We start from the raw sequence: 15021 nt of genomic DNA, 5'->3' as shown, positions 1-15021 counted from the left end.
TACTGACATAATTATAGGCGTGTATGGCGCTTACCTGAATTGCAAGGTTTTGCTGTGTTTGTGCTTGCACAATGTCTGCAAAACAGCGAGAAATTGTTGCTGCTGCTGCTGATGGGTTGCCCTTGCTGGTGTCCTTGGCACAATTCGCGAAGGCAATGGGCGGGCTGCAGCCCTACCTGGTGGTACTTCCTGGTGAACTGCAGTCTCTTGCACCATCAATAGCCTATCCTCTCGCCATTATTTTTAATATGTCATTTCGAACTGGTACATTCCCACAGGATTGGAAATCCGCCATCGTGACACCGCTTTACAAGAATAAAGGCTCCCGTGCTTGCCCGGCAAACTACCGCCCCATCTCTCTGCTGCGCACAGTTTCCAAACTTTGTGAGCGTATTGTATTCGATTCCCTCTACCTGCACATCGCTCCGGCTCTCTCACCAGCTCAGTCGGGATTCTGCCGTGGTGACTCAACTCAATACCAGGTGACTCGACTTGTCCAAGACATAGCGACAAAGAGGAACTGTGGGGAGCATGTGGGAATGGTGTTTTTCGACTTGGCTAAGGCATTCGACACCGTTTGGCATCGTGGCTTACTTGCCAAGTTGGAGGTCACCTTCCGGGTGGAGGATGCTGCATTGCGTTGGATATCCTCGTATCTGTCTGCTCGTTCTCAGGCTGTTCGCTTGTCTTATTTCTTGTCTGATCCCCTCCCTGTAACGTCTGGAGTGCCCCAAGGTTCCATTCTGGGTCCTTTGTTATTCTTGCTTTACGTTAATGACCTACCTTCAGTTGTCCCCGATGTTAGTTTGTATGCGGATGACACTGGCCTTATCTGTTCTGATTCCTCCCCTGCACAATTACTCCTTACCATGCAGCATCGCATCAACAGCACTGTCATGTGGATGCAAACGTGGAAACTCCAGCCCAATTTAGACAAGACAGAAGCCATGTATATTTCTTCATCCCCTCCTGATCAACCATTATACTTCCCTGACTCGACTATGCCTATCCGTGTTGTTACTCAGCACAAACATCTCGGTGTGATGTTTGACTGCAAACTCTCTTGGGCTGCACATGTCAACTGTGTATGCAAGCGAACCAGTTCAGCATTAGGGGTACTACAACCACATTGCACTCATTTGCCCATCCAGTGTAAACTATTATTTTATCAGTGCTATATTCTCCCTATATTCGACTATTGCGATACCGCTTGGTGTGGCCTTTCTGACACAACTCTGAACCAATTAGAAGTCCACCATAGATTTATACTAAAAATTCTTTACAACAAGGATCGATGTTTTCCTTCGGATGCCCTTTATCGACTTGCACACACTTCTCCTCTCTCCGTTCGTCATAAGCACCATCTCTGTACACTGGTTCATAAAATATTTCTTCATAAAACCCCTTCACACATGATGAAGTACAATTGGTTTTCGACAAGCTCAACCCGTAACGCGCTCATCCTGCCTCTTGTTAAGTCAGCCCAGTATCTAAAGTCCCCTTTGTTTTCCGGCTACTCTCATTGGTTATCATTACCATACGGTCTGAAAACTTGTTCTTCTATTGGTCAGTTTAAAGATCTACTATCACAACTGAACTAGACGCAATAATTATCATCGAAGAACATTCTCGAATACCTGGGTGATGCACGAATTTTGATAGTGCTCACTTCCGTTAATCGTTTTTCTTTGTAATTTTCCATTCATTTTCTGCTCTAATTCATATTTGCTTTGTTTTCCTAGCTTACTATTGCCGTGGCTGGCTCAACGCCCTTGTCTCAGGGGATTCTGTCCCTGCATTAGCTATGCTTGTCACATGCTATGAGATTGTGTCTAATAATAATAATAATAACTGCCTCATCACCAGCAGCAGCAGCAGCTACTTGCTGCGCCCTTGCAGGCTGAGCTGGCAATGCTGCTGCTTGGGATGCAGGCTGAGCTGCTAGCAAATCTGCACGCTGGGCTGCAGGCTGAGCTGCAGGCTGAGCTGCACGCTGGGCTGCAGGCTGAGCTGCACGCTGAGCTGCACGCTGGGCTGCAGGCTGAGCTGCACGCTGGGCTGCAGGCTGAGCTACTGGAAATGCTGCACGCTGGGCTTTACGCAGGGCTGCAGGTTGCAGTGGAACTGCTGGAAAATCTTCATCTGCAGAGGTGAGGTCTTCATCTTCATCAAGTTCAAATCCACCGGCATTGGATGCAGGGGACTCTGAGTCAGTGTCGTTGGGCACAACAACGCACTCCACTCTCTCCTCAGCTTCACCATCAGCAGCATCACTATCAGCGCTATCGGAGTCTGCAGTGTCGTTGCCGAACTGCAAACCCATCGTGGGATGATCTCGGAACATTTCAAAGTAGATACGAAGCAGGGGCTATTTCGCTTTTCGGAGGACATCTTCCCAGTTGATCCCGTCGTTGAAGTCCTCGTCTCCATCTGTGGCAGCTCCAGTCTTGTCCTTTTTATTTATGATGGGGAGAACAAACTCCTTTACCTTCTTGTTGCCCATTTTCTTGATCGCTGCAACCTTGTCCTTCACCTGCTTCCAGGTGGCTTCCACGTCGGGACTCTTTCAGCTTTTCGGCCATCCACCTGTACCGCTCAGTGTCCCTCTTCATTCTTTTGTCAAAGCGAGTCTTCACTTCAACGTACAACTGCAGCAGTAGCTGCTCTGATTCAATTGTCCACTTCATTATCGAAAGTGAAATCATACAACAATAAAAATCGCTCCCTATGTCCGAGTGTCGCAGGAGCGGAACTTCCGCAGGAGAGTATCCGCTCCAAAAATTTTGGAGTAGCGGATTTGAATTTTCCGCCACGGCGGAAGTTCCGCTACTCGCAGTTTCCATGGTGATACACGCTGTTGCGACACCGCTGCAGCGGATCCGCAACTCTCAAGTGCATGTGGGACCGGGCCCTAAGGAACCTGAAGGACCCCCTGAGGTGCCCCTGGTAGAAGCGCAGCCTGATTAGGGCCAGGAGATTGGAGCGGACGACTTCACTGGTCCGAGTACGAGGATCCCGAAATTCTCTATACGCCAAGAGGCATATGGTCAGAACAGTTTTGTTTAGACAAGCTGACGCGAAGTCGGGGTGATGTGTAACGCATGTCAAAGGGCTGCCAATGCTAACAGCTGCAGCGCTCTCTCGACAGCAAGGTAATCGACTGCCCTCTGCATCACCCCACATTTCTGGCAGGAACACCAATCGTTATTTCCTTGTCCATTTTGTCATTTTTTTACAATGATCACAGCTCACATGCAAAGACAAAAATTGCATAGTGGGAGCATAGTGATGGTGAGGCTTTTTGCCCTCAGCCGACCTGAGGTATCGACGTCATGGGGACATAAAACGCACCAGGAAAATGAAAGGCGTGACAGGTACATAATACGAAATGTTAGGAGGAGAGACAGTACATTAGAAGGAGGGGAAGGATAAGACAGACGGTGCTAGGAGCAGTAGGAGAGAAAAGAAGAACAGGCGTTATTGGGAATAGTATGTGGAGCGGAATTTGGAAGTCATGGGGTGAGGCAGATATGATGCTGATAATCAAAGATGGTCATGTGCCCACGACCAGTCGTAGGTCTTCAAATAGCGGTTGGCTGCAACTTTGAAGTGTTGCAAGTTCTTGGTGCAGAAAGGCCCATAGAAGACTTCGGCGGGCAGCTGGTTCCAGGCAGGGACAACTGCATGAAGGTAGGCTCGACACAGTCTGTTTCGGGAACGGACTGGAAGCCCATTGGCCAGTTGGTGTGCATGAGCATTACATCTCTGGATTGTACTACGGTTGGAGTGGACTGTTCGGTGTTGGGGCTGCTGGGGTGGCAGCATCCTCTGTAGAAGGGGATGTGCATCCGGACAATGCATCTTGTACAGGAGGCAAAGTGCTGCAACCATCCGACCAAGAGCAAGACTCGGCAGCCAACACATTGGGGCGATGGCACTGATGGTCCGGGCTTGCACACTTTCGAGTCTTGCAAGATGGGATGGGGCCGCTCCCATCAAGACAATAGGGCAGTATTCCATCACCGGGCGCACAAAAGCATTGTAGGCTTGGATGCGACCGGGCACGTCTAGGAGGTGGAAAGCCTTACGCAAAGCGCCAAGTCGCTGTGTTGCCCGGAGGGCTACGGTACGAAGGTGGCGCCAGAAGGTAAGTTGACCATCGAAACTGATGCCCAAGATGTTGAGCTCCTCTTGTTCCGTCACATTTGATCCGTTGAAGTCAATCGGTGGCATGTCCCATTGGGTGCGGTTGAAGCTGACAGTCAGTGCCTGGGATTTGGCTGGTTCAAATTTTATTTTCCATTCTTGACCCCATCGGGAGATGTTGTTGATGCCAAATGAGCAATCTAAAAGCAAGAATCATTGAAATTGAAAAAAGAAGAAAAGCTGCCCAGAATGGGATTCAAACTCACAAACTTCAATCACGGCGGAAAAAAAGAAAACAATGTCGTCAAAAGTGAGGTTCGAACCCACACCCTATGGTTTTTGGTCGAACTGGCGACAATTGTCGCGAAGTAGAGAAGGGATGGTGATGGAGTGTGCATGGGACGTCATGCGGTTTCAGTAAAAACTAGCGATAAACCTAACAGTTGGTTAAACACTTGTTGCATGATGATCTTTGAACAATTCAAATAGTTCGTTCAGAAAACTGCTCTTCGTTTCACAGCTATTCCATCTGTAAACATTGAATAGTAGTTTGAGTAAGAGAAGCGATCCGATTTTAAGAACTGTCAGACAGGTGTGGAATGCTGTAGATGCATAGTTAAGATGGCATTAGCTGATGTTTTGTCTTTGTCTTTGTCCATACATACAGAACTGACCGACAGTAGACTATGCGCTGCTACTAAGGGCAAAACAATAAGAAGTCGTATCGGTCTCACATACAACTACACTTCCGCCCAAGAGCTATGCAGGTTTCATAACGGATCGATTTTCTCAAACATGGCATTCGACGCTGGATGCTCCAAAGGGTTGGCAAGTTTTAATCTTAGAGCATGGGTAGGATACGAGTTTACGAACGGAAATATGATGGACACGCAGCGTCATGCAGTTCCTAGAGACCAACAGCGGTATGTCATCTGTGAAGTAGGTAAGTTACACGCGTATTTTATACTTAGCCGTTAAGGCCCAGGCAACTATGATTGAACATGGTGTTTGAGACTTTGGAAATCTTGCCAGAAGCAACGCAATGTGTTGTGATCAGCAAAATTGGTTGCGGAAACGAACGGAATTTGACCAGCTGCAGAGACATCCTAAAGGCCGATTCATACTTCATTTTTTTGCGACGCGAAAGCGCAATGCAATGCGATGCGTTGAGTTTGCACCGTCACACTTGCTTTGTAGGCCAATGCAAACACCAAAACGCAAAAGTTTGGCGAAGGTCAACTTTTCGCGACAGCGATGCGAGACAACAGCGCTTCACCATGGAAAAAACAATGGCGGCACGGCGCGTACGAGTTCAAGGAATTATTTATTTGTGTGTTTTTTGTCTGGAAATGTTTTCCATGAGAGAGTCTGCGAGTTGCTTTTCGAAATATGTATATGCGCGGAAATACGGTATTTTAGTATCATCATTATTAATATTATTGGAAATAACGCCGAGTAATTACACAATAATAAAAACCAGCATTTGCCAAATGCAAGGAAGAACGAGGAACGAGCGGGAATGGGGTGCTTATACGAATGCAACTGCAGAATTAGTGGGGGGGGGGGGGGGGATATGACCTGGGCATAATCGTACATATTTCTGGAAAATTCCAGAGATGCATATTGAACAAGTTCTAATCTAATGTTTTCGCGAATCCAACAGTAATTTCCATCGCATCTCTAGGAATCTCCCTCCAATCCTGTATGCCGATCTGTGTACAAAGACTAGTCCCATCCAGAAAGAAAATTCATTGCCTACATGAACCAAGCCTTTTTCAGCTCTTCTTTTTGCTGACAAATGCATTGGTTTGGCTAACGGTTCCTTTGGGTTTGTCATCTCTGTTGTTTTCATTCTACGTGCAGCTTTTAACTGTACTGTACCTAGCATCGGGAATGGCTCTGCCAACAGCTCTTCGATCCGATACACAGATCATGTTACGTATTCCTGCAGGCAAGGTTATGGTTTAGTGGGAGATGCCAATCCAATGTGCACAGAGCATGGAACTTTATCCTCAGTGCCCTTTTGTAGTGGTGAGTTGCATGATGATAGATCTTTAACATATTCGGCCATTTTCTAATATATTATATTTTTAGATGCTGTGTTATCAACTGCACCCACAGGAGCAAATCACTAACATACCGTAAAATCTTGTATAAAAGCCGCAGCTTCTATGACTTTTTTGGTGAAATTTTGCAGGCTTCTATATGCGACAGGCTTCTATACAAGACAGGTATTTCTATGTAATATTGATAATAATAATAATGACTGATTTGAGGGAAAGAGAATAATAATAATAATAATAATTAAAAAGCTTCCGTGGAGATAAAAATGTAATCAACGCAATAAATAGAGTAAGCTGCGCACTCAGTACAAACACCATAAGCAAAACTTGTTTTCATGTAAATAAAGAAGCTTGTTCCTAAACTTGGCAAACTTGGCGACGAAAACGTTTAGGAACAAGCTTCTTTATTTACATTAAAACAAGTTTTGCTTATGGTGTTTGTACTGAGTGCGCAGCTTACTCTATTTATTGCGTTGAATAATAATAATAATAATAATAATAATAATAATTCAAACAGTAGTTTGGAGGCGGTGGGAAAACAGTTTCGTAATAAGTATTCGCATGCAACGACGCAAATCCACACAATTCAGTAGACACTTCCTTTCTATCAAACGTTTTCTTTCCCTTCTCTTCAGGATAGTACAGGGAATGTTGGAAATTTGGAAAAACACATAACTATATAGAAAAATAGAGAAAAAGTCAACACTTCAACATAGGCGATAAAATGACTAAAGTGTGAAAAAAAACTCGCCTATGTTGAAGTGTTGACTTTTTCTCTATTTTTCTATATAGTTATGTGTTTTTCCAAATTTCCAACATTCCCTGTACTATCCTGAAGAGAAGGGAAAGAAAACGTTTGATAGAAAGGAAGTGTCTACTGAATTGTGTGGATTTGCGGCGTTGCATGCGAATAATAATAATAATAATAATAATAATAATAATTAGTGCAATTAGGAGTATAATCGATGCAGACATGGCCAGACAACAACGAGTTCATGGAATTTTTAAGGATTTTTATGTTATTCAAAATCGATTTTCGTGTTCCGCTCATCAGTGAATAGTATCGGAACTGAGGGTACTGTGTACAACAATAGAACATTTTATAACAGCATAATTAATTAAAAGTGTGAACAACAAAGGAAGTGCTACAGCATTACATAATAGGTGTCAAACATAGTGCTAACGTATATAACTGAGTGCAGCCACAAAGCAAGAGGTGATACAGTGCAACATGACACAACATGTGCCGTTGCACTTATTACCACCAGCAGCCAGAGCAAAGAGGCCAAAGCGTGGTAGGCCGTGTAAGAACCCAGTTAGCTCAGTAGACAAACACGCTGTGCCGACAGCGCCGCCTGTTCCCGTGCCACCACCGGCCCCACCACCTGGGGTGCCGTGGGTGGCTGGGGCTGGGGTGGGTTTGCCATCATTGACCTGGCCACCACTTCTCGACCCATTGCAAACGGCAGCGGAGCCTACTATAGCACAACATCATCGTCCTGGAATGGAGGAGGGGCCACCGAGAGACACTGAACCTTCACCTCGGCAGTTGCCCTTGCCTCCGCCTGAGCCACCCCCTTTACCTTTGGTGACTACCGAGACGGTGGTCCCCCCGGTGCTGGGATCCACGGTGCCGACTGTGTCTGGACAGAGAGGGAGATCATCGACAAACCAAAATGAAACCAATATCCTCACCCATAGACCCAGAAGAAGCACAGCAAACTATTCACTTGAAATGTATGCACGGAATGGACTTGGCCCACGCAAAATGGACAGTGGAAATGGGTGTGCAGTAGCAGGGAACCCAGCAACGGTGACGCGGAGCAGCGGTCAAACGACTTGTGATGCTGGTGGAGATGATGGAGCCATGTTGGAGGCTGATAAGGAGTGCAGTGAGACTGAGCATCAAACGGATGATGAGGAAGTGACTGATGATGATGATGGTGGTGATGAGGACGATGATGATGAAGATGAGACAGAGGACGAGGATAAGGCGGAGGAGGTCGAAGGAAAGGAGCGGGATGAGACGGAAGAGAGCGACGTGAGCAAAAAGTCAGCTGTATTTTGTCACTTGTTATCACGTCCAGATTGTCTTGGTGTGTACGATGATTCTCACTTTTCTGTTTTGTGCCGTGCAAGTTATGTTAAGCAGTTGAAGGTTCTGGAAGCTGTATGTATTCGTGTGCATAATCCTGTTCTTTGTAAACAAAAGAAGCATGTAGTCGCGCTAAAGTTGTTCTCGTAGCTGGTTATCAGATGCAAATGTTGTGTCATGTTGCACTGTATCACCTCTTGCTTTGTGGCTGCACTCAGTTATATACGTTAGCACTATGTTTGACACCTATTATGTAATGCTGTAGCACTTCCTTTGTTGTTCACACTTTTAATTAATTATGCTGTTATAAAATGTTCTATTGTTGTACACAGTACCCTCAGTTCCGATACTATTCACTGATGAGCGGAACACGAAAATCGATTTTGAATAACATAAAAATCCTTAAAAATTCCATGAACTCGTTGTTGTCTGGCCATGTCTGCATCGATTATACTCCTAATTGCACTAATAAAATTGCTTTCTCCACGCCGACTCTTTAAATAATAATAATAATAATAATACTTTAATAACGAAGGTACGTGTTGGGTCGTAAGTATCCACGCAAACACACATCCAGTCAAAATAAGGCACTTGTCAAAGTATCCGAACGTTTTCGGTCCCTTCTCATCAAGGATTATACAGGGAATGGCTCAAGTTAGAAAGACTAAAACTTATATAGCGTAAAGATATGAGATAACAACACTCGTGACAAGGTGGAAAAGTATCAAGTTCAGCACGACACAAAACTCGAAGGAAATAATAATAGCGACAAGAACATAGTGAGCAAATTAAGTTACATTGTTAACAACTCGACGAGGAGTAACACCAAACAATTGTAGCGACAACACATTGTAACTTAATAACAACCAATGTAACTTAATTTGCTCACTATGTTCTTGTCGCTATTATTATTTCCTTCGAGTTTTGTGTCGTGCTGAACTTGATACTTTTTCCACCTTGTCACGAGTGTTGTTATCTCATATCTTTACGCTATATAAGTTTTAGTCTTTCCAACTTGAGCCATTCCCTGTATAATCCTTGATGAGAAGGGACCGAAAACGTTCGGATACTTTGACAAGTGCCTTATTTTGACTGGATGTGTGTTTGCGTGGATACTTACGACCCAACACGTACCTTCGTTATTAAGAGAGCATGTCTGAGAATACCAAAGTATGTGTGCAAGTGGATCTCTCCGATTTCGCTCAAAATTTGCAGGTAGGTTCCCTTTGGGGTGTGGATCGATTATGCAAAGCCCTTGAAAAAGTTTCTGAAGGGAACCTTGAAATTTGCATACCCCTCAAAAATGGCCGAAATATCACATTATTTATGGGTCTAGAAACGAGTCACGCCACAGCGTATACGAACAAGCTATGAACAAAACTCCATCAAGCCAACATTGCCTCTCCTTAGAAGAGTTCCTGGAGCAGTACCGCTTAGCCACGCCAGCATCCCAGAAGACGAGGTCCATCACCCCCTGACGCCACAAATGATCGTCTTGAAAATAGCCAATTTACAAGCGCTGGCAAAACAGCCAGCTACGTCCTCAATTGGCCAGAACTATACACCGGCAGATAGTAGAACACCTCTTCTAGCGCTGAGGACATGTCCCCCATCTTCCTTTTGGGGTTTTCTTGAAATAAACTTTTTTGAATTTTTCCACTCGACCATGCTGAAATACGGCCAAAGTCATACATGTACCTTCGCAGGAAAGCACGCTACTCCGCGACGTCTCCTCAGCAATTTCTACTCCAACACTACTCCCAAGGCCGCAGAACAAAGTGTAGTGTTGACTCTGACAAGGAAAAGCAGCGGTGATCACTTGTCACTCCAAACGACAAGCTTCTCCTTGCGCCACCAATAATTTTTTGTGCGACTGTTGATGCAAAAGTGACTGAAGGCCTGAGCGCAGTTTTTGAATTTTATTGCAAGATGCACGGTGAGATCGCGTGCTCTGTGACGTAGGATGACGCTTCCTGCATCACGTTACGCGGCCATCGATCGCGAATGTGCCTGGAACGCTACTCGGAACAGACCATGATCATGATGATGGCAGAGGTAAGATGAGCTTCATTTCCTGCTTGAACTGCTGAGAACCCCCACAAACTGTCCTAGGAGTGTTGCAATGGCAGCAAGCCAGTGAAATATGCCCCGTACAGCATGGAGAGTTATTCGTCTTTCACACTTACCTCCTGCAATCCCGAACATAGTCCAACAGTAAAAGTCCCTTGTTTTCATGTCGATGCTCGACAAAAGCGACTAGCTCGGTCCCTTTGTGTTGACTGGCACGCGAGCAGCACTGGCTGCACGCACTTGTCGCGTGAACTGCATGAGAGATTTCTTACGTCATAAAGAATGTGATTTCATCATCATTTCACTGGTCTTCGACCTACATGGTCAGGGAAAGTCCCGGTTCGTAGGCCTACAACACGGTCAGCGTGTTCTTGAGCGCCGTAACAACACAAGTGACAAGTGTGATCACTTCCAGACCAACGGGTTACTTCAAGGCGAGTAACAAGCGCACTCGACAAAGGTGACTCTGAAATCTCGTGAGCCGTGGGCCACGCGACTTGGCATTCTTGCGTCACAAGGCACGTGATTTCACCGTGCATCTTGCAATAAAATTCAAAAAATGCGCTCAGGCCTTCAGTCACTTTTGCAGCAACAGTCGCACAAAAAATTATTGGTGGCGCAAGGAGAAGCTTGTCGTTTGGAGTGACAAGTGATCACCGCTGCTTTTCCTTGTCAGAGTCAACACTACACTTTGTTCTGCGGCCTTGGGAGTAGTGTTGGAGTAGAAATTGCTGAGGAGACGTCGCGGAGTAGCGTGCTTTCCTGCGCAGGTATGACTTTGGCCGTATTTTAGGATGGTCGAGTGGAAAAATTCAAAAAAGTTTATTTCAAGAAAACCCCAAAAGGAAGATGGGGGACATGTCCTCAGCGCTAGAAGAGGTGTTCTAATATCTGCCGGTGTATAGTTCTGGCCAATTGAGGACGTAGCTGGCTGTTTTGCCAGCGCTTGTAAATTGGCTATTTTCAAGACGATCATTTGTGGCGTCAGGGGGTGATGGACCTCGTCTTCTGGGATGCTGGCGTGGCTAAGCGGTACTGCTCTAGGAACTCTTCTAAGGTGAGGCAATGTTGGCTTGATGGAGTTTTGTTCATAGCTTGTTCGTATACGCTGTGGCGTGACTCGTTTCTAGACCCATAAATAATGTGATATTTCGGCCATTTTTGAGGGGTATGCAAATTTCAAGGTTCCCTTCAGAAACTTTTTCAAGGGCTTTGCATAATCGATCCACACCCCAAAGGGAACCTACCTGCAAATTTTGAGCGAAATCGGAGAGATCCACTTGCACACATACTTTGGTATTCTCAGACATGCTCTCTTAAAGTATTATCCGCCTCCGACTTCTTGTAAACTAATAATAATAATAATAATAATAGTTTTGAGCTCAACCGATTGCCTTTGGGATACAGAGTTAGCTGCAGAGACGCCGAGTTGTCTATCAATCACTCTTGGTACATGGACGACATTAAACTCTATGGGAAAACTACAAAGGATGTGACTACCCTCGTGTCTACCGTGTGTGGCGTTGGTGATGACATCGGCATGAATCTCAACCCGGCCAAGTGTGCCGTGCTGCACGTCAGGAGAGGAAAACCAGATGAAGGATGCTCTATCCAGGTTGGCGATGAGACCATTGCAGAGTCGCTACGACTCAATGAAACATACAAGTACCTTGGAGTAGTGCAAGCAGCCATGATACCTCACCCGCAGCTCAAGACGCAACTCACTGCAGAATACAAAAAGAGATTGTATTTGCTTCTTAACAGTGGATTGAATGCGCGAAACATGATCAAGGCCATCAATACGTATGCTCTGCCGGTTATGACATATAGTTATGGAATCGTAAATTGGACCGAGGCTGAAATCAAGACCACAGATCGAGTGACAAGATCAGCCTTGACTGCGTCTGGATTTCACCACCCCAAAGCCTCAGTCAACAGGCTCTACATAAAGAGGGGAGATGGAGGCCGGGGCTTGGTCTCTTGTGAGGATATGCACGGCCGGAGCATGTGTGGCCTGGCCCGCTACATGAGTACCAGCCCAATAGACAGAATAAGCCTGCTTTATCAGTATCATCAACAAAAACCTACAACAAAAAGCCACTCAATAACTGCAAAGGCCGCTAAGTTCCTGTCGAGTTTGGATCTGCCAGCAGCTGGACCAGCTTTACCCAATAAGCACACCATTAAACAAGCGTGCGCTGAGCGAAAATCCAAAACACTTTCCACTATGCCGCTGCATGGGAGATATTGGAGCCGATTGGAGGAGAATCGCCTAGATAAGGAGCTTACCTTCATGTGGTTGAAATCAAGGACACTGAAACCTTCAACTGAAGGCATGATTATGGCAGCACAAGACCAATCCCTCAAAACGAAAAATTACCAATACGCCATAATGAAGTCAATTGCTCGAACTGATGCCAATTGCAGGCTTTGCAAGGGCAGCTTAGAAACAATTGACCACATTGTCAGTGCCTGCCCAGTTCTTGCTCGGACCAGTTACATTGAACGACATAACCGGATAGTAAAGTATGTGCACTTCGAAATGTGTAAAGCACGAGATCTACCTACTGGTGCTTCACGATTCGACCACCAGCTCAAGGCATTGGTCAAGAGTGATCAGTATCGCCTCTATTGGGAGTATTCGGTCCCAACTGACCTGAAACTATCAGCAAACAGGCCCGATCTGCTCCTTGTTGATGACAAGGAGCGCATCGCCTACATTATAGACATCAGCGTTCCTGGTGAGAACAACATCAATAAGAAAATGGCTGAAAAGCGCTCGAAATATTATGATTTGAAGCGGGAGATTTCGAGGATTTGGTCCCTCAACCAGGTTGACGTGGTCCCTGTGGTTGTCGGTGCCCTGGGAGGCTTGGTGGGGGAGACTCCTCAATGCCTTCGGACTGTGCAGGGAGGAGACCTGGCTATTGTGCAACAGGAGGCTATACAAGGTTCGATTAAAATACTGAGAACTATCCTTAACATGTAGATGCACCTCTGCTGCGTTTGCATGTTCAATAGCTAAGAGACTTGAATAACGACTGATAAAGACTGATATTTCCTTTGTTACTACTCTCTTCATTGGTTGATGTATTTTGCCTGTCGCTGCAAATTCTTTATTATTGTTTTGATGTTGGAGTTCGGATTGAGTTTCTTTCCTTTCTTCCTCTTCCTTCAACTAGTTCTTGTCCCTTTGGTTTTTAGGTTTTATTTATTTATTTGGTTTTGTTTTTGTTTTTTCACTTTCTTTTTTGCTGTCCCACCCATGGAAATATTTCCCGGTGGGTCTGGCTTATCGCCTTCGAAAGAAGTGAATAAAGGAGAAATAATAATAATAATAATAATAATTAAACAGGTTGCGTAATGAAGCAGCATAACGATAGATGTGCAAAGTCATGATGCCTGGTCCGCTTCTGTCCTGGGTTCACTACCCCGTGCGTTGCAGCCGCGAGCAAAACCGGCTCAGGCTGAGAGTTCCCTCCATGATTGCTTGTCCAAAGCGCGCATTCTGAGCCCACTCAGATCAGTCATGGTCTTCAGTTGCATGTCTCTGGCAGCTGTGCTTGCCTTGACTGCCGTGGCCAGGTTCGATTTCGGGTGTCCACGCACACCGGTGACATCTCGACGGAAGTAGTTGTCCATTGCCTGCTGTCGTGGGGCATCTGAGGGCATCCTCAGAACATGACCCAACATCCGGAAACGGCGGACAGCAACGGTGTGTGAAAGTGGCTGTGTGTGTGTGTGCTCTGGAATATAGGTCTTTGTTGGAGATGATGTATGTCAACACTAAAACCAGGCTTATGTGTGATTTGATGGGCCCAAAATTGTGGCTTCTATACAAGTGCGGCTTATATAGAATACTTTACGGTACATATAGCATGGTCCACACACTTGAGAGAAATCGAAAGCGTTTCTGCTGTAACTCTGAATTTCACGGTTTCAACCGATCAGCAGACAGCAACTTGACTACAATTTTCAGACGATAGGATAGATATAGGCTGCAAAGCTTGGATCACAGCGCGAATGGATGATCCGGGCGGATAGTGTAATTATGAAGAAGGTTACGTGAGGTGGTTGATGGGGTGCAAATAAATATGTTCCATGTAGGTTTATCATCAAAGTAGAGAGGCGATGTGAATGATGTCATTCTAGTTTCCTAGCTATGTGAATGATGTCATTCTAGTTTCCTAGCTATAAAGGCCTGCAAGCAAATATTTGGTCCAACTTTTTAAAAATGTGCGCTTCACTACCAAACTCAAGAATATGCACAGGTGAGCACCAGAACTAAAGAATCAACCAAGAGATGTTAGATAGACAACTAATGTATTTTTTTTTACTGTACGATGTAATTTTTTATCATCGCTGCTGGTGTCTCGGAGAGTATCTTCAAGTGTGTCTCCCGGCAAAATGTCGATTTTTTCATCTCCTCCAAGCCATGCTGCACTTTCTTGTTTTTTTCACTTCCTAGGCACAATTTTGACGATCACCTTTGCCTATTCCTCGTGCAGTATGACTGCCAGAAAGGCGGCCATAGGTGTTTTTGTCCGACTATCCCTCAATACCTCAAAATACGGCTAATGAGTTCACCTCCACGCATAAAAAGATCACTTCTCATCACCGTGTGCCGTGTACTGTCTCATGTAGAGG

The sequence above is a fragment of the Sycon ciliatum genome, chromosome 11 (genome assembly GCF_964019385.1).
Source record: "Sycon ciliatum chromosome 11, ocSycCili1.1, whole genome shotgun sequence".
Lineage (NCBI taxonomy): Eukaryota > Metazoa > Porifera > Calcarea > Leucosolenida > Sycettidae > Sycon > Sycon ciliatum.
The sequence above is the reverse complement of the archived record's forward strand: the minus strand, read 5'-3'. Positions refer to the sequence as shown.